At 54.4% G+C, this 8,477-nt stretch overlaps 1 long non-coding RNA gene across 1 annotated transcript; it reads right to left on the bottom strand.

Moving 5' to 3' along the window:
* Nucleotides 1-512: 512 nt before the first annotated feature.
* Nucleotides 513-8,069, bottom strand: LOC125686005 (uncharacterized). The gene is made up of 3 exons (XR_007373561.1): nt 7,970-8,069; nt 3,349-3,458; nt 513-1,169 (listed from the first exon to the last, which is right to left on the bottom strand). It is a non-coding gene; the product is annotated as an uncharacterized LOC125686005 (long non-coding RNA).
* Nucleotides 8,070-8,477: the final 408 nt, after the last annotated feature.

The raw sequence follows: 8,477 nt of genomic DNA, 5'->3' as shown, positions 1-8,477 counted from the left end.
CCTTGGCTGGCTGGCTGGTACCGTAGACCCTGCCTGCCTGCCTTGGCTAGCTGGCTGGAGTCATGGCTCCTGCATCCCTGCCTAGGCTGGATGGCTGCCGTCCTAGCCCCTGCCTGTGTGCCTGCCTTGGCTGGATGGCTGTAGAAATGTTTCTTACCTACCTGCCTTGGCTGGCTGGCTGGAACCGTGGCTCTTGTATGTCTGCCTGCCTTGGCTGGCTGGCTGGAGTCCTGCCTCCTGCTTGCCTGCCTTGGCTGGCTGGCTGGAGTCCTGGTTCCTGCTTGCCTGTCTTGGCTTGCTGGATGGAGTCCTGGCCCCTCCCTGCCTTCCTTGGCTGGCTGGCTGGCTGGCTGGCTTGCTGGCTGGCTGGAGTTCTGGCCCCTGAGTGCGTGCCTTTGTTTGCTGGCTGCCTTGCATCACAGCTGGTGTTCTGTTGCCAGGTTTCCCAGATCTAGAGCTTTTGTCAGGGAGGTGGCTCATGGCATCATAAAGCCTTGGCTATGCATGGCTTAGAATGTCTCTTGACAACTAAAACATGGCTGCACTGGAGGATTCGGTGACTTTGTCCTGACAGTTGCCCTGTGTGTCTGATGAACCTGTTGAATTCTGCTGGGCTCCATTTTAAGGCCATTTCTCTATCTTGTTTTTACTGTTGGTTCCACTAAAGATCTGTTGGTTGTATCAATCAGTTTGTGGATGATGCTAAGCTGGGAGGAGTTTAGACCTCCTTGAGGATAAAGAGGCCTTGCCTTGAGATCTGGACAAAATGGCCTGGGCAATGGCCTCATCAGCACAGCCGCAGCCCTCGACCACCGCCTGCACACCCCATGCGCTTCTTCCTCCTCAGCCTCGCCCTCCTCGCCCTGGGCTGCATCTCCACCACTCTGCCCAAAGCCGTGGCAGGGTGCCCCGCTGTGCCAGAGCTGGCCTCCCTGGTGGAACTGTTGTAACGAAAGGGGAAATAGTGTCCGAGTAAGAGAGGGGAGATTTAGATTGCATTAAAGGAAAAAGTCTTTCATGACAAGAGCGGTGAGGCATTGGCACATGTTGCCCAGGGAGGTGGTGGAAGCTCAATCCTTGGAGGCATTCAGGGAGAGGCTGGAGCAGGCTCTGAGCGCCTGACCCAGCGTAGGGTCCCAGTTCACTGCAGGGAGGTTGGACCAGATGACCTGTAAGGTAAAGCATTCTATCATTCTGTCATTCTGTGACTCCTTGCATTGCTCAGTTGCCTGTCGAGCCTTTAGAGGCACCCCTGGGTCCTGCCCAGCACCGTCCTTGGCTGCTGATTTATCAGGGCAGATGGAGAGAGGGACTCAGCAGCAGAGATCCCCAGCCGGCTGAGTCTGCTTCTCCCTGGAGCAGCACAGCCAGGGAAGGTCATCCTGGGGTCCAGGGCAGCGCAGCCCCCGCCTCTGCAGAGCAGCCCTGCCAACTCGTGGCCCTGCAAGGAGCACAGGGAGAAAAGCAGGAGCAGCCAGCCAGGCCAGCACCAACACACTGCCCTGGACCAACACACTCTCTGGGAACAGGGGTGGCCCTGGAGAAGGGCGTGGGAGCACTGGAGCCTGCAGGGAGGCTCACAGGAGAAAGGGAAAGTCATTTCTGCGGGCGGCTGCTGGGGGCAGGCTGCTCTGTTGCTGGCACAGCGAGGTGGGAGGCACGTAGGAGGTGCGCACACCACGGCTGGGTGCTGAGCTTCAGGGGCAATTTTGGATCCCAACCCTGGGGAAGCTCCCTGCAGCACGGGAGCTGCTGGGCACCGCCGGGCACAGCCCGGCTCCGTCCTCTCCGCGCCTCCCTGCGCGGACCGGTGGCCGCGCCCGGGATCGCCCCGAGCCTCCTCTTCTGCAGGCGGAGCCGCCCCAGCTCTCCCGGAATCCCACCCCAGCCATTTCCCACGCGGTGCCGAGGAGGGGAGGGGATGCGGGGGAGGAACGGGGCCGGCGCTCGCAGTGCTACGACACGGCCGTTTGCGGCCACCTGCCACCTGCAGCACAGACATTCACACCAGGGGCACAGCGCAGAGCTACGATCCCAAAGCCATTATAAGGTTTGATTTAACAGTGCTGTGTGGGACGATTCAACTGCTTCAAGCTCAAACAAGCTGCAAGTGATTGATTAATCCGTACATCTCAGTGACCTCAAAACCTGACGTCTTGGAAAAAATAAACAGAACAGACCATCTCAAGGAGCAGATAATCAATCTACACAACTTAATCCAGCAGGCAGTCCTGTGGCCAAATTCTGTGCTGGCAGCAAAGACTTTTTATGACCATTAGGAACATTCCCAGTTACAGAGCTACCACAACTTGGGCACTAAATACACAGACCCACCTGGGACAACAGCAAATAAAGAAGCAACTTACCCTCCCCTTATCCAACTCCACTCACATTTAGAAGTGAAACTACAAGTTCAAATGCCAGGAAAAAATGAGGGAAAAAAATCACCTGGTATTTTCCAGGCAAACCACCAAGATCATAGAATCACAGAACATCCCAAATTGTAAGGGATCCACAAGGATCACCAAGTCCAACCTGATGCTCCAGGAAGGACAACCCAAACGCAGATGGTCTTTAACCTGCAGCAGCTCAGGACCAGGCCCACAGCCCTGGGGAGCCTGGCCACCACCACTGGTATCAGATGCAGCAAGCACAGGGAGCAGGCAGGCAGGCACAGCAAGCAGCAAGCAAAAACCAATCTGAGAGGGGGCCTGCTTACAGAAATAAATCCGGGGCCTGCCTACAGAAAGCTCACACCTTTCACTCCAGTAAAGCTCCACCATTTTGACAGCCAAAACACAAACTGCCATTTCACTTCTCATGGCTCTTCCCTGAACTCCCACACAAACAGTTACTTCACGTCCCCTATCGCACTGCAACTGCTCATAATCAATAATCTAGATTATATCTTTCACAACATAAGAAGCTCACTTCTGCTTGGTGGCAATGACAGTCCATTCCCATTGCATCCTTTCATGTGAGGAAAATCACAGCTGGCTTTCTGACAGCCTCCTTCATGATTCCCCCAAAAGCACCCAGCACTTCTTCTGAAGAGTGAAAGAAAGAAAGGTTCATGGAAATGGGCACACAAGGCTTGCAAGAGATGCAGTGCTCCAGATCATAGACAGGACCATCACAGTGCCAAGACACAGCTTATCACTAAAGGAAACATTTGAGAGCATTTTCACAACTTCTGCATAAGCTGTAATGATTCAGCATATCCAGCTTTCTTATTGTTCAGTTGGAGAAGGCAGATGCTCTCACACATCAGTCAGCAAGCACTTGGATGAGCCAGCCCTCTGCTTTTCACAACGACAGAAATCGTTACTGCCAGCTCTGACACCTTACCAGGAGATGATTCAGCTCATTACCGTGGACTTCATTCCTTCCATCAGCAGCTGCTCCTGAACTGACCTTCATTCATACAGTGACACCACCAACTTCCAACACGAGCTGACCTGCAAAACAGAGAAAAGAGAGCAGGATGACAACCAACACGGAGATAACACGTTTTAATATTCACGAACAAAAAAAGCAGTAACAATACAGAAGGGCAGCTGCAGCAACACAGCAGTACATAAAGAAATGAAAACCTGGCCCGGCCCTGGAGCGGAGCGGCCCGGCCCCAGAGCCCCCACCTCCAGATGCCTCATTCAGCAGAGATCCATCATCTCAGCAACCACCCACTACCCAACCCGCCAGCGTTCCTGTGACCTGCCATCAGCTGACGAGACAGAAGTAAGATCACCATGATCTTCCAAGCCACGAGATGGGCCAGGACACCACAAGAGGATTCACAGTACTTTAGATGGAGCCTCATGAAGGCAGAGTAGAGAAGGACGATTGCCTCCCTCGCCCTGCTGCCCACCGCTCTTTTGTTGCAGTCCAGAATACTGTTGGCTTTCTGGGCTGCCAGCACACACTGCTGACACAGGTAAAGCTTTTTGTCTCCCAGGGAAGCCCAAGACCTTCTTGGCAGGGCTGCTGTCGAGGAGTTCTCCCACCATTTGGCAGTTGTGCTCTGGAATCCTGCCTTCAGGCATGAAAGCCAGGGAAGCGTTGCTGGTGAAGACAGAGGCAAAGAAGCCGTGAGGTACATCAGCCCTCTCTGCTCCTGTGCTTATTAACACAACAGTAGGCCCGCACCACCCCTGTCTACTCCTTTACTTGTAAGGAAACTCTATCAGCTGGAGCCTTCACACTCCTCTGTGAGTATCAGGTCCATGTCAGGTGAAAGCAGCCAAAGCTGCCCTGACTGTCACAGCCCTGACCAGCTCCCTGTCGGCCAGTGTGAGACCCAGCTGAGCATCGCCTGTGTTTCCCCCCAGCAGCTGTGTGAAGAAGTTGGCTGAACTCAGTGGCCTGTTGTTCTGCTCGGCCAGAGAATGCCAGGGCAATTGCAGCTCCCATAGTCCAAGATAGTCCACTCTTCCAGTCCAAGAGGTTTCTAGAGTGTGTGGAAGATAGCTTCCTTACACAGCTGGTACGAGAGCCTACCAGGGGTGGTGCCCTGCTTGACCTGCTCTTTGCTAACAAAGAAGGTCTGGTAGGTGATGTGAAGGTTGGAGACTGTCTAGGGCAGAGCGACCATGAAATTGTAGAGTTCTCTATTCTTGGAGATGTCAGAAGGGTGACTACCAAAACTGCTATCTTGAACCTCAAGAGGGCGGACTTTGACCTGCTCAGGATGCTTGTAGCACGGGTCCCTTGGGAGTCGCTCCTTAAGGGTAAAGGGGTCCAGGAAGCCTGGACACTCCTCAAGATGGAAATCTTAAAGGCACAAAAACAGGCTGTCCCTGAATACTGTAAGGCGAGCCATAGGGGGAGAAGACCGGTGTGGATGAGCCGGGAATTACTGTCAAGACTCAGGAAGAAAAAGAGAGTCCATGTCCTATGGAAGAAGGGACAGGCTACTAGGGGAGATTACAAGGAAGTTGCTAAGGTATGCAGGGAGGAAGTCCGGAAGGCGAAAGCCCATCTTGAACTTACATTGGCCACTGCAATAAAGCAGAATAAGAAATCCTTTTACAAATATATCAGTGGCAAGAGAAAAACCAAGGATAATCTCTATCCTTTAATTGATGCGGCGGGGAATGTGACCACAGATGACAAGGAGAAGGCTGAGGTCCTCAACGCCTTCTTTACATCTGCCTTTAATAGTCAGACCAGCTATCTTCAGGGCACTTTGTGCCCTGATCTGGATATCTGGGCTGACACGCAGAATGTCTCCCCGGAGATCGAGGTGGAGACAGTTAGAGAGCTCCTCCTCCATCTGGACAGTCACAAGTCCATGGGACCGGATGGGCTTCATCCTAGGGTGCTGAGGGAGTTGGCGGGGGTGATTGCTAAGCCGCTCTCGGCTCTACCAGTGCTCCTGGTTGACTGGAGAGGTTCCAGAGGATTGGAGGCTTGCTGATGTGACGCCCATCTACAAGAAGGGCCGTAAGGAGGATCCGGGGAACTACAGGCCTGTCAGCCTGACATCAGTGCCAGGGAAGGTCATGGAACAAATCCTCCTGGGAGAGATCACACGGCTCGTGCGCGGCGTTCACGGGATCAGGCCTAGCCAGCATGGGTTCATGAAAGGCAGGTCGTGTTTGACCAACCTCATCTCCTTCTACGACTGGGTGACCAGACTGGTAGATGAGGGAAAGGCAGTTGATGTAGTCTACCTGGACTTCAGCAAAGCCTTTGACACGGTCTCTCACAGTATCCTTCTGCGGAGACTGGCTGCCCGTGGCTTGGACAGTTTTACCCTCCGTTGGATAAGGAACTGGCTGGAGGGCCATGCTCAACGGGTGGTGGTCAATGGAGTGAAGTCTAGCTGGAGACCTGTTACAAGTGGTGTCCCCCAAGGGTCGGTACTGGGGCCCATCCTGTGTAATATCTTCATTGACGACTTAGATGAAGGGATTGAGTGTACCCTGAGTAAGTTTGCAGATGACACCAAGTTGGGAGGTGGTGTCGATCTGCCTGAGGGCAGGGAGGCCCTGCAGAGGGATCTAGATAAGCTGGATCGCTGGGCTGAGGTGAATGGGGTGAGGTTTAACAAGGCCAAGTGTCGGGTTCTGCACTTTGGCCACAACAACCCCATGCAGCGTTACAGGCTTGGGGATGAGTGGTTGGATGATTGTGAAGAGGAAAGGGACCTGGGGGTGTTGGTTGATGCTTGGCTGAACAGGAGCCGACAGTGTGCCCAGGTGGCCAAGAGGGCCAACGGCATCCTGGCCTGCATTAGAAATAGTGTGGCCAGCAGGAGCAGGGAGGTGATCATCCCCCTCTACTCAGCACTGGTGAGGCTGCACCTCGAGTACTGTGTTCAGTTTTGGGCCCCTCACTACAAGAAAGACATTGAGGCCCTGGAACGTGTCCAGAGAAGGGCAACGAAACTGGTGAGGGGTCTGGAGCACAAGTCTTATGAGGAGCGGCTGAGGGAGCTGGGATTGTTCAGTCTGGAGAAGAGGAGGCTCAGGGGAGACCTCACTGCACTCTACAACTTCCTGAAGGGAGGTTGTGGTACAAAAAGGTCTGGCCTCTTCTACCAGGCAAATAGTAGGACCCGAGGAAACGGCCAGAAGTTGTACCAGAGGAGGTTTAGGTTGGATATTAGGAGAAACTTTTTCTCTCAAAGGGTGGTCAGGCACTGGAATGGCTGCCCAGGGAGGTGGTGGAGTTGCCGTCCCTGGTAGTGTTCAAGAAGTGCCTGGATGAGGAGCAACGAGAGATGGTTTGGTGCTTGTGGTACTAATAGGAATGGGAGGGTGGTTGGACTAGATGATCTTGCAGGTCATTTCCAACCTTGTGATTCTGTGTGTGTGTGTGAAATAGGCAGCTGCTCATTGATCTGCAGACACCTCAGATTGCTGACAAAAGGCTTCTGCCTGCTCTCCTTGATCAAGCAGTTGGGAAGCAGCCTGATCAAGACCACGCAACAGTTAATGATGTTATCCTATAATAGCTCAACTGACCAAAATGAGAGAATCTTTTTCATGGTGTACTGCACGTGAGTCATAGGCTCTTTCACATCTGGTCACTTAAGGATACAGTTTGCAAAAGAATCCCTCGTTTTATCTCCATCTATCACTAGCTGTATCCAATAAAGTCCTGCAAGAAGACACAAAAGCTGGGACAAGCTTGCTGATAACTGCTGAGGACACGCAGGAATGTCCATGACACAACAGCCACTGCAGTCAAGGAAGATCTAGAAAATACAGGTGATAAAGGAGAAGAGAAAGAAATAAGCTTAGTCATGCTCCAGTGGCACACGACTCCACTTGTTCGGCTAAATCCCTTTATAGGCTGCCCCCATTATGCACAGCAGGGACAGCTTCGGTTGTCCCAGATGTGGATATCTACTGACAGTGCAGGTGTTGTTGGACAAGGGAATGTCCTGCCACGCTCTGGGAGTAACAGCCTACATTTCAACAGATATTTGCATCTGCACAGCTCCTTCCTATCCTTAATCTCCACATGTGAGCATTAGTGGCTCACAAATTAGCAGTAGTGAGGTACCTCACAGGGAGGTGTCTATGTTGTGGACATCTGATCTGAGGCAAGAGGAACTGAGGGGAGTATTGGGAGGGGGGACAGAGGATCAGAATGGGGGAATAAGGAGGGGAGGGATGAGGTGAGGGTGGGGAAGGGACCCGGGAGTAAAAATGGAGAACTGGGTGGGAGGCGGGGGGGGGGGGGGGGTTGAAAAGGAATGGGGGAACTGGAGTTGGGGGGGCTCTAAAGGTCAGTGTTGGGGGGGATTGGGGGGACAGTGTGACCCTGGGGGTCAGAAAGAGGGACTGGGGGAGTTTATGGCCGAACCGTGGAGGGGAACGAGGCAGCGATGTAGCCTGGATTGGGGGGGGACGGGGACACAGCGCACCTCCCCACACCGAGCAGAGGCCCCGAACACCACAGAGGCCCCACGGGGCCAACGCAGAGCGGCCCCCGCCCCGGTGCCCCCGCGAACACCCACTTGTAGAAGCTGAAGCGGCGCTCGGAGCCCGGAGCTGCCCTGCGGCGTTGGAGCATCGCGCGGCCCCGCACTACCTCCTCACGGCCGGCTCGGCCTCGCGGCGCAGGGTGATGACGTCACACGGCCCCAACGCGCCGCTCCAGTAACCGCCCTCAGCGCGGGCAGAAAGTAACCGAGCTTTTATTCTCATTATTGCTACTAAAAATCTCTGCTGTCTTTTGCGAATTGCCGTAAATTTCCACTCGGCACACGCAGGTGCGTTCTGCGTTTCCCCAGTTGCTCCGCGCCTCCGATCTGGCACGGCCGAAGGCTTTGCGGGGCTCCTCCTGCTGATACAAAGCGGGAAGCGCCGCGGCACATCCGCACGGCTCCCTTTGCCAGCCACAGAACCCCGGCTTGCTCTGCTCCGCTCCCTGGGCTGCCGTGGGACGCCAGAGCGGCGCTGCTGATGGGGGAAGGCAGCTGCACTCCTCCCTCCCGCCAGCAGTCGTCCCTCCACACCCGCAGG

Source organism: Lagopus muta, chromosome 30, assembly GCF_023343835.1.
Source record: "Lagopus muta isolate bLagMut1 chromosome 30, bLagMut1 primary, whole genome shotgun sequence".
NCBI classification, from domain to species: Eukaryota; Metazoa; Chordata; class Aves; order Galliformes; family Phasianidae; genus Lagopus; species Lagopus muta.
This window is presented reverse-complemented; position numbering and strand designations above follow the sequence as displayed.